This window comes from Nipponia nippon, unplaced genomic scaffold (assembly GCF_047370975.1).
Source record: "Nipponia nippon isolate SJK-2023a ecotype South Korea unplaced genomic scaffold, ASM4737097v1 scaffold_16, whole genome shotgun sequence".
Taxonomy (NCBI): Eukaryota; Metazoa; Chordata; class Aves; order Pelecaniformes; family Threskiornithidae; genus Nipponia; species Nipponia nippon.
Genome location: NW_028262332.1, coordinates 4,838,278 through 4,855,128, shown reverse-complemented (window position 1 = coordinate 4,855,128; position 16,851 = coordinate 4,838,278). Strand labels below are relative to the sequence as shown.

Here is a 16,851-nt window from a genome sequence, read left to right as displayed (position 1 = left end):
AACCAGTGTGGGGAGACAGAAGGAAGTTTGGCATAGATAAGCTGTCAGAATATGAAACTTATCCTAGGAGTACCTGATGGTGTAACATGGCACGAGGGTATGATGGCACATCGACACAATGACCTGGAGCAATGGTGCAACATAGCTAGATGAAATTTTGTGGTGGAATGAAGCCAAAATGTCAAGAATAAATTCCCTTGTCCTTCAGGGTAGGGGAAAATGAAGCTAACTGGTAGCTCAGCCACCATTTTGGGCTCAAAGAGAAAAAGGAAAAACAAAACCAAACAACCCAATCAAATGTGGCCTGGACCATGCTACAGTCTGCTTTTGATGCTAGAAAAGAAATGTCTGCCACAAACAGGGCACATGCTCTGCTTCCACTGCTCAGTCCCATAAGACCTTCCGCAGGTAAGGGGACAGACTGTGACAGCTAGATCCAGAACCAGATTCCACAGGTTTGTTTTAGGGTATAGGTTCTGCAGGAAATGGAAGATGTGGAGGCATCTCACATACTTGTCTCAATAAGAAAAAGTAGTTCAGATCCCCCTAGAGATGCCACAGCAACGCTACAGTGGTGTCAATGAGCTTCTGAGGAAATTATGTCCAAGTCTTCCACTTGGTCAAAAAAAATATTTTTCAAGACAATGACTAGAATGGAGGGTAATTAATAGAAAATTAGATGGGGCTCAGAGAATCCTTTCACCCGTACAACTAGATTCACTAAACTGCATGATCAGTAGGTATTGTTATAGAGTTTAATGATAAAAGGGACATTCATGCTTTGAAATATGAGTAACCATTCTCTGTACGAGAATGAAACTCATCTTCCTTCCCCTGTACAAGAAGGAGTTAGGGAGTAATCCATAAGATTGTCCAGCTCAGCTAATACAGAGATGGTCCTACCAAATCATGGCAGATACTTGTCTCTTGCTGCAATTAAATTAGGGACTGCATGAAAGCTGGAGCTTCCAAATAACCCAAATAAAGCCAGGTGCCAGGTGTCCCAACGGCAAAGCATGGCAAAAACCAGAAGGCAGAGCAGAATTTGCCTGCTGCTTCTCTTCAAACGCAGAAGATTTGTGGGATCAGTTGCTTCAAGTCACATGAGAGAATGCACTAGTAGCTTACTAAGAAATGTGCTTTTTTTAAGTTATTCAAATTTAGACGTACCAGCCGATGCGGCAGAAAGCAAAGGACGTCAGCAAGTCTTATTAATATGCTGATGCTATTGCTTCAGAAGTGTACAGAATGCCCATTTGGATCAGGGCTAAGAGCACAGCATGGAGTTGCCATGGAAACGTGGGGAGGCCATTAATTAGCTATCACATGAAATCATCAGGAAGAATCTGGACCTCAGCAGTTTTGCCCTCCTCAGAGGCAAAAGGCACAGCCCTAGTGACCTCTCCACAGCTCCAACAACCATAACGTCCTGGAGCAGAAATGTCTTCTTGGAGGCATGAGAAGCGGGTGGACAAGTAAGGGGGAGGGGGTGACAAGGGCAGAAGGCAGGGAAGTAAATAAAGGTTGGAGACAATTTCCCCTCTTATTTCCCCCTTCCCAGGAAGTCTGTTTGCTGTTGCATAAAAGATCATAGGAGATCTGCTGCTTTTTGAGCTGGTGGGACATATGCCAGTGACCTCAAAGAAATCAAGACTGGTCACAAAGGCCCTGGCAAACTCAGTTAATGAAGTTAGCATCTTCCTAGGGGAGCTGTACCTGGGATTAGTGAATGCCAATGCTTCCTGGTGCTGTCCTGCTCGTCGGAGCCATCTCTGGCCATGCTAAACCAGGAATCCCTTTCCCCAAAGGGAAATATGGGCAAGCAATAGAGGCTTATTGGCCACTTGCCCAGTCTCCCTCTGGAGCCAGAATCCACCTCCAGCCCAGGCTGTGTGCGTATGTTCCTGTGACAGCTGTGATGGACTTCATCTGCCATGTACAGGATGTTCTTTTTAGCCCACTTGCTAAAACACCACTCAGAAGGACATTTGGCAGATGGCAACTCCTGCACCAGGGTGTAGCACGATCCCCAGTCTGGCTGCTCAATTCCCAGTGCTGGAGGAGAAAAGCTGAGTGGCAATCCAAATTGTGTGCTCCTGTCTCCAGCTAAAGTGCTTTCCTTGATGAATCTACCCTGGTGCTTGTTGAAAGGAAAAAAAATGGCACGAAGATTAGGTGCTGCAGTTTCTTGTCTGAAAGCAGAGACAGAGGAGGGTGGTCAGTGGTGTGTGTTAGGGGAGAGGCAGAAGGGAGACAGATGAGACAAGGCATAAGGAGGTCATGAGGGAGACATTTCCATGCTCTTTCTACCCTAGAAAGTTTGAAATGATACATTAGACCTGCTGGACCCAGTGGGATTACAGATCTTCTTGACCAAGATACTTTTTCTAATCCACGTATCAATTAACACCCCCTCACATTTTCTTTGCAGCTTCTTCCAGTAATCTTTTTTTCCCATAATCTAAAACTGCCTTCTCTTAATGTCATCAGGATTATTATTCTTCTGTAAATTAAATAAATATGGAAAATAGTGAGGACTAAAAGCTATGTAAAAACCTTGTTGGAAACTGCAGTCCTTCCTCTTGAATTTTCAACTGACAGAAGATGGGTGCTTTGTACAAATACATTGTTCAACCAAAAATGACTTCCCCTTTTGTGTAACAAGAAAAAAATCCCCAAATGGTATCAGGCTATATCCCTTGGATAAGCAAAACAAACCTTCTCACATACAAGACTGTCCATATGAATCCTGACCACAAGAAACAGGCGAACAGTGGTACTCCCCAGCCCACCAACTCTGAGGCTTCTCAGATAAATACTGACAAAGATACCACCAGGCACTGTGGTGAGAGTGGGTCTCACAATAGGACTATCTTTCCAGTCAGAGCTGTATTAAATTTAGCAGGACACATGAGGTGGGATGTAGCTAGCTAAACATCTTAATGGCATTTAGTGCTACTAAAGACAACTACAGGAACAGCCCCAAGTACACCATTTTGTGTCCCCATCTTTAATGTTTACCTGTACAGCAGTGCAATCACGGGGTGGTTCCTGTTGGCCTCCAGTGCTTGCTTTTCAGAGAAGAAGGAAATTTGACCTTGTGTAGAGACCTAGAAAAAACAGGCCATGGGTCCCTCCCCAGGAGAACTACAAAAGGTATTGTTAGAAAAAATAATCATGGCAGTAGAACCTGTGGAGGAGCGAGATCTGGTTAGGTGACCCTGAACAGATATAGGCAGGCACAAAAGAAATTGGATTACTGACCTCACTGCTCAGGGAGGACTCCTTTCACTCCCCAAACCCATCTGTCTTTCATCATCTCCTCTTTTCAGTTTTGGCTTAGTAATGAACAAAACCAGCCTATTAGGTATTATATATAACACACATCATGTAAGTGCAGCTTAAAATAATATTTTAATGCCACTGAAAAAGTCAACCAAATTGAACTGAACAAAGAAACAAAATGAAATGGGAAAAGCACACAGACTCATTCTGTTTATTACGGATGCTTTTGCCAGTGATAAATTGCTGTGAGATGCCTTAGTTTTTAACAACACAACAACTTCCAGTAGAAAATGTCCAACTGAATTATTTTGACTGAAATTTTAAAGGAGGTCTAAGAAAGAGAAGTTTGAAATCTAGATTTTCTGATTGAAACCCATGGGATAGATACTATTTTTTGAGTATCTGAGCTAACCCTGGTTTTTAATACGGTCAGTCATGTCTGGAACATATATTTGTCTAAATAGTAAAAAGAAATTCAACGGGGATGATTTTCCAAGGTGCTCACAAATCTTGAACAGGGTGTGCCAAGGGGAGCTGAAGGTCAAGAATTCTCAAAGATGCTGCCAGGAACAGAGGAAAGAGCACCTGGATTATGGTGCTGTTAAATTCAAATGAGGAAGCCAAGAGACTTAATGTGACACCACAAAGACAGAAACACAATTGATACCTTTTGTATTTATATATACAGGCATATATTTAGTTAGGTTTTGATGTATTTATATTAGATATCTTTTAACTTATTAATAGATATCTATTAATTTATCTATTTATCTATATTTTGAGGTCTCAATTACAACCCAAGCCTCATTGTGTTTGGCCCTGGGCATACACAGAAATAATACAAGCTTGTCACTTAAATAGACATGATCAGTTTAGGGCTAGCCTAATTTTTATAGGTGGGAAAGGCAAACCCAAGATGGACAGAGACTGGTTTGCTATGGCAAAATCTGCACAGAACTGGGACCGAGTCTGTCTTGAGTCTCAGTCTTAAGACTGACCATTATATGAAGATGAGGAGAGATGACAGGGCAGGAATGGTTATTCCAGGTATGCTTTTATTTCCACTGAGAGTTCCTGGAGTCTGAGTGTGCCACTCTCACATGCATTGACAGTGACCTTGAGAAAGACATATAATGATGTGCTACAATGATGTGGATTTTGTGTCAGACTTGTGACATCCCAAATGCTTAGGTCAAGCCTGAAAGAACTGCCTTTGCCTGATTTTGGTGCAAAGAGAAGCCTGTAATAGACATTTTCTAGAGATAAAGCAATCCTTATTTCAGTCTGTTTTCTGGGGCAGGCTTCTTGACAGCATGCAGCATCTCCCTCTGAGTTGGGCTGTGGTGTAATTTAGGACTGAATCTTGTTCTGCAATGTGATGACAAGATCATATTATACAAATGTCATGCATCTAACTACTGAGATCTGGTTTTCAAACTTCCCTAAGACATTTAGACTCTGTTCTGTTAAGATTCACTCCAGGATGAGAAAGCAAAACCTGGATATTGGCTAGGTTGGATTTAGGCACTAATTCTGATCTTTTTGTGTTTTTACAAGCTACTCAAGGAAGGAAGTTCATTCCTGACTTACTCCGGGATACTTGGGAACTATCTCCATACTTTCAGTCTCTCTTGATATGAAAATCTAATCATGTTCATTGCTCAAAATCAACTCTGGTTGAAGACTAATGCAAAAAGGCTCAGCCTAAACAAGCAGCTTGTTCAGGAAATGTAGATAAGAAACCCTTGAGGGTTGCTTTGAAAGTCAATAGACTTGGGTTTAGAAGGGTTAGTGAAGGGGTCAGTCCTGCAAGGTGCTGAGCACGATGGATTGCAATAGTGTGTATGCATGTGTGCAGACAGATGCATGAAAGTCAAAGGGGCTGTTTAAAACCATATGAGTTAAGATCATGCTCATATCTTTTTCTGGCTCAAATTCAGAGTTCTCAATAACTGGTAATGTGTGTCGAGGTCTAGGGGAATCCCAGATCTCAGGGCTGTAAAGGCCCCAGAGTTCCAAGATCAAAAAAAAACTTGCTAGCCTGAATTACTTTTTTAATCTCAGTGGCTGGGTTGGGTTCAGTAAGCCTAGGCAGCTGTGATGGCATATACACAGAGCCTTTTAGACCAAGATGAACACTTACATTGCTTCCTGGAGTAGCCAGTGAAGTGCACGGCGCATGTCCAAATGAACACCAATTGCATCGCTTCTTAATGAGAATTAATATCTCTGATGTAGCACTGGGGGACCTCAGTCATGCACCAAGACCCCAGAGTAGCTGGCATTTTACTGAGACATAAGAAAAAGGTGATCTGGTTTCAAGAAGTTTCTCAAAAGAGCACTAATTAAGAGGAAGATGCATGTGGCACCAGCTGAAGTACCCAGTGGGCTTTTAAGGGTCAGTCCCATAAAGATGGACCAGTCCTTCATCTGTTCTTTAGGGTGTTTTTTGCTGCCCTCTCTTCCCAGGAAATGTTGAACAGGAGCCATTGCCTTTGCCACTCTACATATATTCCTATTTGTAAAGTGGTTTTTTACTGCTCTGATGTTCTTTATAGGGTGAGCAGCATTTCCTTCAGGTCAGCATTACTTGTGCATTTATTATAAGATCCAGTTAATGAAAATAAAGACCAGCAAATTTAGAACAAGAAATAAAATAAAAGCCAACTAGACGACATGGACATGAGAAACTTGTGCTCCAAAAAGTATTTGTTTAAAATAGGAAGCAGGGCAGAAGGAGATGTTGAAAGAGTTGCCTGTGGTCACATAGTTAGTCAGTGGCAGAAGCAAAGGAAGAAAAAAAATGGGTCTCTTGTAGCACTGTTGCAGTATACCCAGCCCATGTCTGTGGTTTTCAAAGTCTGTACCTGAAGAAGCAAGACTCAACTGGGAAATTTAGGGTTAGTTGCCAGGGTGAAGGGAGCTAAGGAACCAAATGTCTGCCATGTGGCTACTTTATTCGCCAATTGTAGAATAGCTCTAATTTCTCTGAAATATCAGGTATTGGCCAAAGGCAAGGTATTAAACTTCAGGGTACCCAGCTGTTCTAACGGACCCGGCATATCCTACCTTTCTGCACTCTCCTGTAAAACAATAACACCATTTCCCCCATCATTATGCATCACATCAATGTGTCTGTTCATTAACAGCTCTGACCTGAATCTGTCACTTTACAACAAATTCCTGTAGGATTCCAGGTTTACTGCCATATATCTGCTTTATTATACAGGGAAGGCTGTAATAAGCTGATTAAAAAACCTGCTTTTTTTTTTGAAGACTTAATATATACTTTTCTGACATCAGATAAGTACAAAATAAACCTGAAGCTTCACCCAAAATGCATTATGCAAAGAAATCTGTCACTATAAAAAGCCTAAACCACACAGGGCTCCCAGTACCAACTCCTCTCTGCACCGCCTTGGCTGCATAAGAGGGAGTCCTGTTGTGGCAACTGTTAATTCTTTAAAAGCCTTGATTCAAACCATCCTTTCTATGATTCAGCTGGTGCAAGACAGCTTTCCTCCCTAGAAATGCAGCTTTCTGGAACAATATTTTCATTCTGAGGAAGAAAGTTCTAAAGTTAAATGGAAAGTGCCATTCTCAAAGTTTAGAGTGAAAGGCAACTTCCCATCATATTTCAGCTCAGGAATCTCAGGACAGCCTTCTTGAAGGGAAACTCTGGTAAATGATTGAAAGAGGCAAAGGCTACTCTGCTGGATTTTGATTACTACGTACCAGATGAGACAGAACTGGCCAAATGCTAAAATGGAAATGAAGTGTTTCAATAATTTCCCATTAAAAATGTCAACAAAAATTATATTTTGCTGAATTCGCATTTCTGTAAGAGAAAACTGTTCAGCTGGGGAAAAAAAAATTGGTCAGCTCTATTGGCAGAGCTAGTTATGGGAAGTGAAGTTCATCACATCTGGGCTAATGGGGTGTGAAAAGTTGGCCTTGCTGAGTACATGTAGACCTTTCTTACTGCTCCTGAGAGGCCTTGGAGGAAGGAGTGATCCCTGATTACACTGTCTCCTGTCTGCACAGCTGTAATGTGCTGACCCAGACAGGGCTGGGGTGTGAGAAGCCTATGGGTTTGCTCCTGAGAGGCCTTGGAGGAAGGAGTGATCCCTGATTACACTGTCTCCTGTCTGCACAGCTGTAATGTGCTGACCCAGACAGGGCTGGGGTGTGAGAAGCCTATGGGTTTGCTCCATGTGCTTACAACCCCTACGCTGATCTTCAGGCCAGTCTGCAAAAGCTGGTGTCCGTCACACTTTCCATGGCTAATGCTCCATAGAGGGAATCAGCTGTGATGGTGAGACCTCACACAGCACCCAAATTGGCTCTTGCCCTTGTGTGGCTTCCCACTGCCCCAGAAAATTATTTTGTCAGTATATTTTTTCACCTCAAAGTGCTGGAGGTAGCAAAGGACTTGTGTTGCAGCTCTGCTAGCATGGCACAGAGGACATGCTGCTTACTGCAGGACGTGTCATGCGGATGGCTGGTAGGGATGTGAAGGGGTAAAGTCTGTTCTGATAGTGGTGAAGAACTGTCCTGGATAGAGAGAACCAAAGTTGTCATACACAGGGATATCTAAAATAGACCCAGGAGCAAACTATTCTGTAAACGACACTAGTGTTTGACTTACAGGGAGCAAGGTGATTGCTCCGAAAGGAGTCAGCTATCATGTGGGATGTGATTGCCCTGAGTATAGGACCTTGGAGCAATACGGTGGTACATATGGCCAAGTAGAACAGTGCTTTTGCAAAATAGAAGGCAGATTTATGATGATCATCTGCAATATTTTAAAGCAGGACTTTATAAGTTAGAGCCCAACTTAAAAGGGAGAGAAGGCATTTTGAGTCTTACATCTAAGCCATTGATAGTGGCAGGGTTTTACAGCGTGTGCTGTACAATCAGTGAACAAAAGCCCTAGATATTTCTGTTAATCAAAGCCCATCTTTTGAATCAGTTACTGGGTTGTTCCTCTTGTTGCAATTGCTGGCCAGCACAAGCTGAATTACAGTGTTCTTTATTAACCGGCAAGGCTTGCTCCACCTTAATTAGTGCAGACCAGTGGAGTTAAGGTGAATGAGGTGAACATTAGATGCAATTTTATCATTGATGTTGAAAAGGCAACCAGACCTCAACTTTTCTCTCTGTAAGTACATGCCTTCCTTTTGTGAGATGATCAATAGCACTTCCACTGGAGGAGGTGGGCAAAGCACTTTTCAGAACTGATAATTGTGCAGGATCCAAATCTTTTCTAATAAAATCTTTCAAAACCTTTACAAAATTCCTACTGAAGGCCAGCTTTCCTAGGAGACCTATAATTATTGAGAGCAAAAGAGAAGAGATGAGAGTTATCAACCTGTTTCACATAAATAGGACCATTTCAAACAAGGGACCAGAAAGACAGGGATATGAACAATGAAATAAGGGTGGGGGGGGAAAAAAATAATAAAAGAACAAGGATCAATACCTCTAAGAAAAAAAGTTCATTTAATTTTATACAAACCATAAAGCGTACACACATTCTGTGATTTCCCAGAGGTCTCCTGGCTGATTCTATTTTCTTGTAAAACTCACATCTTTACACATTGCATCCACAACTCCTATCTTAGCAATACAAAATGTACATTCAGACTGCAGGACATCCCAAGAGATTTATTCCCTTGATGGTAGTCTTCCTCTTCTCTTTCACATTTCAAAGTCAAATATTTATCATTTGGCATCTTCTATGTCTTGCTTTGATCCTTGAAAGAAAGAAAAATCCCTTCTCATTGCACTAGCTCTGGAAAACCATGAAGGCAGAGGCACCATTCTTTTCAATGGAGTGGCCAGGAAGATGCAGTAAAACTATACACTTAATATAGCAGATAGGAAGATGGCTCCAAAACTGTTGTCTTCCCCAAACTGTGGCAACATGTCAACATACTGACACATTCAAAAACTTAGCATCCAGGAGGGAAAAATACTAATTCAGGTTGAGGAAGATACTCAGACATCTTCCCTTACCTTTGAAAACATCTGTTTTAAATTCACAGCTTACACATTATGGCACTGCCTGATTTAAGCTGAATCATCTTGAAGATCTGGCCCTTTCTAAGAAGAGCAGAGATGAAAAAAAAGTGTTTTCTACACAATATGATCAGTGCATCCCATGCTTTTTTCTGCAGCATTAATGTAGAATGTCTGTGGGAGGCCTGTTCTAAGTTTATCCTGATCCAAAGGTGTTTTCCTTTACCTAAATTTTCCTGAACCATTGTCCAGACTATGAAAAATGAAGGTGTTGATCCTGTCTCGTTGCTGACAAAATGTGATATAGGTAATTGGTGAAACTGTGTGGGATAGTGTGCAAAAAGGGCCAAAAGTGAAATTAAAAATGCAGTGATGTCCCTCTCTCCCACCACAGACAAACACACACAGACTCCTCAGGCAGCCCTGCCTATGTCTGCTGCCTCCAGCACGGAGATTTGTTGCACAGGACTCTGGCAACACCCCTGTCCCCTGCCCCAAGTGTGGCATTCCTCAATGATATTTCAGCCAGAGGTGTATCCCCCTGCCCCCAAGGTCCTCCAGCCCTTTTGGAAGTCAGCCTCTGGCTTCTTTTCACACATGCTTGCCTGTGGAGGCTTGGCTCTTCATCTCTTCCACTTAGTGCAGAGGTGGGAGGAGACCAGTCAAAAAAAAAAAAGAATGAAAAACAAACCAAAAAGAGGGAAAAATACTCACTTAGCAACAACTGAAAACCTCCTCATATGTCCATATGAGAGCCAGACTCTCTGAGGTACCCTCAGTGACAGCAGTAAGGACAGGAGGTGGGAGAAAAAGAAAAAGAAAAAAAATCATTATGATGAAAACTCACTTGAAAGAAGCAAGGGAACATGGGTCTGAGCTAGGCTGCAACTGAGCTCCCATTACTGCTGCAGTGTTGAGCACTGCTTATCATTCTATGTAGTTCAGGGAGCTTTCAGGTGATTGCTCTAAAAATACCTTCGCTGCAATGGTTAAAAATAATTTCTTACTTTCTATTTATTGACCTTCCTCTTTACCTGTATGACCTCCCATTCCCAAACATCTCCCAAGTATTTAAAAATAACAATCTGTCTGTCTTCCTTCCCAGCCTAATTTGATTAGTTTATATAGCTCTGTTTAATTGGTTGCATGCAGAAAATGAAGACCTAAAAGAGGAGATTTGCATTTGCTGTTTAGTGTGACACTCAGTCTGATCTCTCACAGGAATGAACAACACTCCTCACACACTGTCCCTAAATATGTTTTGGGTAATTCAAATATGAACTGCTCTCTTTCAAGCTACTTGTTGTCCTGATGGTCCAGTCTGAGGAAGAAGTGTGCTCAGGGAAATGGAGACACTTCAGATCGAGAAACAGTAGACAGAGCAGCAAAATGCAATAACTTGCATTGTACATGGATTAATAGCTGCATCTGATTCCAGTTACAGCTTTTCTTTGCTGTGCCTTCTCTTGCTATATGCATGAGCCAGCACTGCAAGGTGCCTGAGCAGCGTAGCTGGCCCAGCGTCTTCTCAGACATTGTTTAATTGTTGTCTCTCATGGTTTGAAGTGGGCATTTATTTCTTCATTTTTGGTCTTCTGACAGCAACAGGAAGCAATCTTGAACTCATCAAAGAGGATGAACTCCATAACATCACCACTTCAGACTGAATTGTCTCTTTAAGGCACAAGATATTTTCTTCAAACATTAACTTACGTAAGGGAGAAGACTCTGCTTGTGGGAGTCTGCAGGTGTAGGCATGGAATGAAGGGCTGTGCAGGATGTCTGTCCTGGTTTGATTTGGAAGGACAATTTAGAATTACATTGTTCATCCTTTGCTAGAGACGGGGTATTATTTAGCAAGCAATAGTATCAAACGCAGGGGGAAAAGTGTTCAGCAGAATGGATACAGATGCACTTCATTAAATTTAGTACTTTCCTGCTCCTCACTTCGTGATTGGGGATGCAGAGAACAGCAGCCACTTTGTGCTGCAAGCACAGCTTTTTATAAGGACTTTGCAGTACCTTCTGCCCTATTAACACTTGCTGTATTCTACTCCCAGGCTTAATTATTCATCTTATACCCAAAAGTGCAGCAATGATTAAACTGAAGAGCAGTTAGGCATTTTCAAATAGAAGTGATGCTGCAGTGTTGGAGATGTGTATTTCAAGGGTATGAGTTTGTCCCTCTCCCCGTGCCCAGATCTCTTCTCCACTAGCATTGCCTCTGTGTTCTTCCACTGCTCAATCTTTAAAGCACCTCTCTTTGCTTCCCTCTTTCCTCCCTCTCACAATTACATCTTTTAGCTCTCTTGTGTCATTACCTTTCTCTTCTGTTGATTTGCCTCTGCAAATGAATTTTCTCTGTTGCTCTCTCTGCAGGCTTGAATGAAAGCCCACTGAAGACAACCAAAATTTTCTTACTGACTGTTGGAAGATGTTGTTGAAAGGAGAAAACATTAAGGATAACAAAAGTTAACTGCAGCTTTCTGCCTGTGGATTGGGGATGGGTCACGTGACTTCTTTTTATGTTTCCAACAGGCTTTAGTTTCTCTGACTCCAGGAAACTCGAGCAAATCATTTCAGCAGATCCCAGGAGAAAGCACAAAATGGTCCTTTGAAGGGGCCATCTACTGAGAAGTAAGCCTTCTCACCTTGCTCTGAATTTTGAAAATACCTTGAGACAAATGTGGGTAACAGTGAAGATGGCTAATTTCTGCCACCAAAAAGTTAGAATTTCAGTTGAAACTAGTCATTTAAGCCATAGAAAGAGAGACTGTTACCTTTGGAGGATGAGTCATCCCACCCACTTTAGACACTGTACATTGGAAGAGGTGACTCATTCTCTGGAGATGCCTCCCTTTCTCTTCACAGCCTGTAGAGGAGGGCTAGATCACTGGCTTAGACATCTAAACTTTTACATGGCTAAAACTGGGTAAAAGTAATCCTCACTTTGCTGAAGAAGACACAGATATTACTATGCTTCACAATGAAGCACTGTGATGAACACCAAACCGCTGTTGCTCTGTGATCCTGCAAGAGGAGCTAGGAGCTGCAGGATGGACCTCCTGTCTTGTCCTAAACAGGTCTGAAGTAATTGCTGCCCATCAGTGAGTCAGCTCATGTTCAAGCTGTGGCCTCAGCTGAATTCTTCTGGGAGACAACAGGAGTTCTTTTTGTGTTTCCTGCTACTAAGTAGTGAGTGAGCACTCAGACCTCAGCTTGATTTCAAAAATCTCTTCCCTCTCCTTTGCCACCCCACTTGGGCATTACACCTCATGGGCTGTGGTGCCTTCTTTCCGTTGAGCTTCTCATCCTTAGTCATCTGATTCTATTTTGATATCTCTAACAGGCTTGGCTTACTATCTCTGACACTACTAAGACATCCCAAGATCCTGGGGCAGATGGGCACTAAGTATGAGACCTGGTTTCATTTTCCAAATGTACCTCCAGCTAGACTAGCTATGGCCATGCTTGCTGTCTCAGAGTGGAAGTACCCAGTCCAGCACTTCACACCATTATTGGAGTGCAGCCAGTTCTCTGGTGAGAGAGCATGAGAGCAGTGTTCAAATTTTTCATTTCCAGAAAACCACACAACGGGAAAGAAGCTGGGACTTGTTCTGGCTCTCTTTTGCTCATAGTTTCTCCCTTGAATTTTTGTTGAGGGCTGCATCAGTACATTCATTTATAAAACTGACCCGAAGACAAATGCGCACAAGCTTTTCTTACCTTGCAACTGCTATCTTGGAGGCAAGGCTCCAGTTTTTAACCATATGACACAGCAAGATAAGCCTTACAATAAAAAGCAAACAATGCAAGGCCAGCCCTGGGCCTCCAAGCCGTGATCTCCGTTTGTTCAGCATTTTCCCAGGAGGTTGTTGGAGATACCTGTGAATAAAGCTGAATGCAGAGAGTCAACTTTGCTGAAGCAAAGAGCACAGCATTCTGGGTTATTAAACCATTTGTCTTACAGCCCTGGGGAAAAGAAGCTTGCTACAGAAAGTCACAAATGGACTGAGTTTTCTTGTCTCAAGCCTGCTTCTCTCCATTTTGCTGCATGCCCAGATTGGCACCATTGTAGCATGAGCACCAGCTTCTGGTGAGAAGAGAGCAGAGATTGAGAAATGCAAAAAAAGGATGTGTCAGTAAAGCTATTTTTGAAACTGGTTCTGGTGCTTGTCTGCATTATCTCCAGATCTCCCCTCGACACTATTTTTTTGTTGTTCATGGTAGGTTGAAGGGTGTTTTTCAACACAGTCTTATAAGAACATTGCAAATTCATCAAGAATTTCCCTAAAAATTAAAAAAAAAAAAAAAACAAAACCAGAGTTGATACTGTCAAAAAATTCACTCTTAGAATAAACTATATTCTCCATGGCATGGTAATACAATATGCTATTAAATTCTTTCAATCAGAGGGGAATAAAGGATATTTGAGCATAAATGCATTATCTACAACCCACAATAGCACAGCCTATCCCCTTTGGATAATGCTATTAGTGCTACATTTCAAATCAAAAAGCATATGCTCCTCTTCTTTCAAAAACAAGGGAGTGCTGCCCACTTCCTTCACTTGACTAAAAACAAAAGCTTTTAAAGTGATAAAACAGCATTCATTTGATAAAAACAACCATCTGCACCTGATTTAGCTAAGTGTTCACATTTAAAGTCAAATTGCTGGTTGGGGAAAAATTAAATACGTGTGTGAAGGTTGACTTGATTTGACCACAAAGTGATTATCTACTACCCCCACTAGTACTAACCCTAATTTTGACACTAAATCCTGACCTGGACTAGCAAGTCCTGATCAAGGGCTCTTTAAATCATTTTACTTACAACCCCTCAAATAAATGTGTTCCCAAACTCACCCCCTCCCTTCTCAACCTATTAGTCTGTATTAGTTAAAGTGGGTTGCTTGTTAAGTTTTTTATATGTTCAGAATAATTTGGAAAGACACCGAGGTCTTAATGTACCAGATTTTCATAATGCAATGTGATATTAACAAACATCAAACTCCATCAATGATTTGTGCAGCAGGCATCCTTAAAGCATGTAATTAAGATAACACAAAATAACATCAGTCACAAAAAAGAAAGCGGAGGAGGGAACACAAATGCAGTTGTCTGAGGAGGCCGCGTTGAGATCATCCCTTTAAGGTCAGGACATAGCAGCAACATGGGAACAGTGAAAATGCTATTCTGATAGTGCAGTAAACTTAGATGAACAGTATGTTGCACGAATCATCCTCAGAACAACAGCAACTAGCACAGCCAGAGTACAAGATGACTAGTCAAATATATGAATGTCCTTTTAGAAATGGTTATGCACTCTTATGGAAAAGTCCTCAAGTGTTATAACCTTTCCTTGATTTTTAAATCAATGAGGAATATAATAAAGGCAACAATACCCACCTGTTAGAGAGTGCTTTTCATCAGTAGATCTTATAGGCTTGCAAAAGGGGTTAGTATTTTGAATTCCACACAAGTTATCTCCATTGCTTTAGTTCCTGTGCCATTCTGCTGGGCACCCCCCAAAGGTGGATGTGCCCTTGGGGGTATGTGCGCTGGGGGGGCAGGAGGGGTGCTAACAAAACATGAAATAGTGAAAATAAAATCATTGCTGTTATCACTTTGCACTTTCAAGAATCACCCAGAGTCCCCCATCTGCTAGGCTATTTCTGCTCAGTTTAGGAGTGAAGTGGGAAAAGTACTTTCTTTCCAAAATGTTCCCATAGGCTTTGAGAAGTGTTAGTGGCCATGCACACTTCCTAATCTCTTTTCACTGGTAAACGGCTGGATATTTTTGTGCTGGAAAGTGTGGTTGTGGATGTGTCTGCTGTTCCTTTTCCTAGCATAGCTGAATACATCCATACACAAATGTATAAATGTATATTTAGCTGTTAAAAAAAAAAAAAAATCCTGGCACATCATGATAACAAGTTTATTTCCCACCAGAAGGTTCCATCTATTCGGGCAAAACTTTCTGCATTCCCAGAGAGTAATAGACAAGCTCAAATATATATTTTGAATAACATCAGAGAGGAAAGATTACAAAGCATATTTCAGATGCGTAAGTACGTCCAGGCTAATAAAACCCCCTTTCCCTACTCACAACCCCCAGTGTCAGGCAGAAAAGTAAACCAATTTGTCACTGCTGCTGTCTAGTGCCAGGATAAAAGTGTGTACTATTCCTGTTCCTTTGCCAGAGGTCATTGGATGCAGTGTCTCAAAGACTGTCTGAAGGAAAACAAATGAGTGCAAACATAATAAATTGCACTGAAGAAGCTTTGTCGTGACTAGTAGGGGAAGGCAGGGGGGATGATATCTTTTGGGGGAGCAGGAGAAAAAAAGATGTGCACGGTTCGTCCGGCACAAGACTACTTTAATCACTTCACAAGGGGATGGCTGGTTTCAAGGACAAATGGATAATACATGTTTCGCTAGGGCCGATAGTGAGATAGTGAGTATCTTTGAATGTACTGATACAGCAATTAAGCAAACTAGTGTCCTTGGGCAGCTGCTGAGGTTTCTTAAAAGTGGAGTTTTAGACAGCACTTCAAGTCTTTCCTCGCTAGCAGTGGGGATGCACAGAAAACATGCTGTTGTGCATGCTGGCAAGAGCAAGACATCTGTCTGGGGACATCATTCCCTACTCCATGGCTATAGTTTGAGGCCACAGAGCCCTGACCTGACATGTTCCCTATTCTAACCTACCCCTTCACAGGGCAGATAGAGGGACATGTCAATGCCATTCCCATGTCAAATGTAGAGATGCTTCTCAGTAATATGGGGCAGCAAGAGAAACCATGAACTTTTGTACCCTTGAGCTGTTGCCCATAGGATCAATTAATAAAAAAAAAATGTGCAACTGGACTTGCTTTCCTGTGCAGCTTGGACAAAGTTATTTTTTATTTTATGGTGTTATAAAACTAGAGCCTTTTTTTGGTATCCTCAAATGCATAGGGATGAGTCCAGCACTGCCAGTGTACACTAGCAGTACATGCACAGCAGATCTCTGAAGACCTCTAGAGAAACAACAGCACAACAGATGCCATTTTGGCTGACCACAGAAACTGGCAAAAAAGCCCCACAAAGCTGGATGTCCTACAAAGCTTAACAGATAGATAGTTCTACAAACCTGGTGTCTGTCTTCTATCAGGAATGGACTGGGCACACAATGAGACATCTGTTATCTGATGAGCAATCCATTGTGAGAGTTTCATAAAGGAGTGAAACAAACCCTCGGTTCCCACTTTCTTCCCCAACTCTGACATGTCCAGACTGGTACATCCATGCTGAGTCACTCTCCATGCTTGGGGTCACCCAAAGGGAAGTTACATTTTACCTGTGCACTGCAATGATTAACTTCTAGCCAAAGGTTTATTAGGCTAATTTTGCTTCTTTATAATTTATTAGACTCATTTTGCCTTTCTGTGAGTTATCCTCCTACAACTGAGATCATTAATTCTTTGGATTTATTGCCAAATATTTTTTCCTGGAATTATTTTTCTGTGTCATAACTTACTTGAATTGTAAGCTTCTGCAGGTT

At 41.8% G+C, this 16,851-nt stretch overlaps 1 long non-coding RNA gene across 1 annotated transcript; it reads right to left on the bottom strand.

Annotated features, from left to right (window-relative positions):
- Positions 1-10,047: 10,047 nt before the first annotated feature.
- On the bottom strand, positions 10,048-16,553 carry LOC148056221 (uncharacterized). The gene is made up of 4 exons (XR_015703761.1): positions 16,441-16,553; positions 14,715-14,886; positions 13,033-13,203; positions 10,048-11,093 (listed from the first exon to the last, which is right to left on the bottom strand). It is a non-coding gene; the product is annotated as an uncharacterized LOC148056221 (long non-coding RNA).
- Between the last annotated feature and the right edge of the window lie 298 nt (positions 16,554-16,851).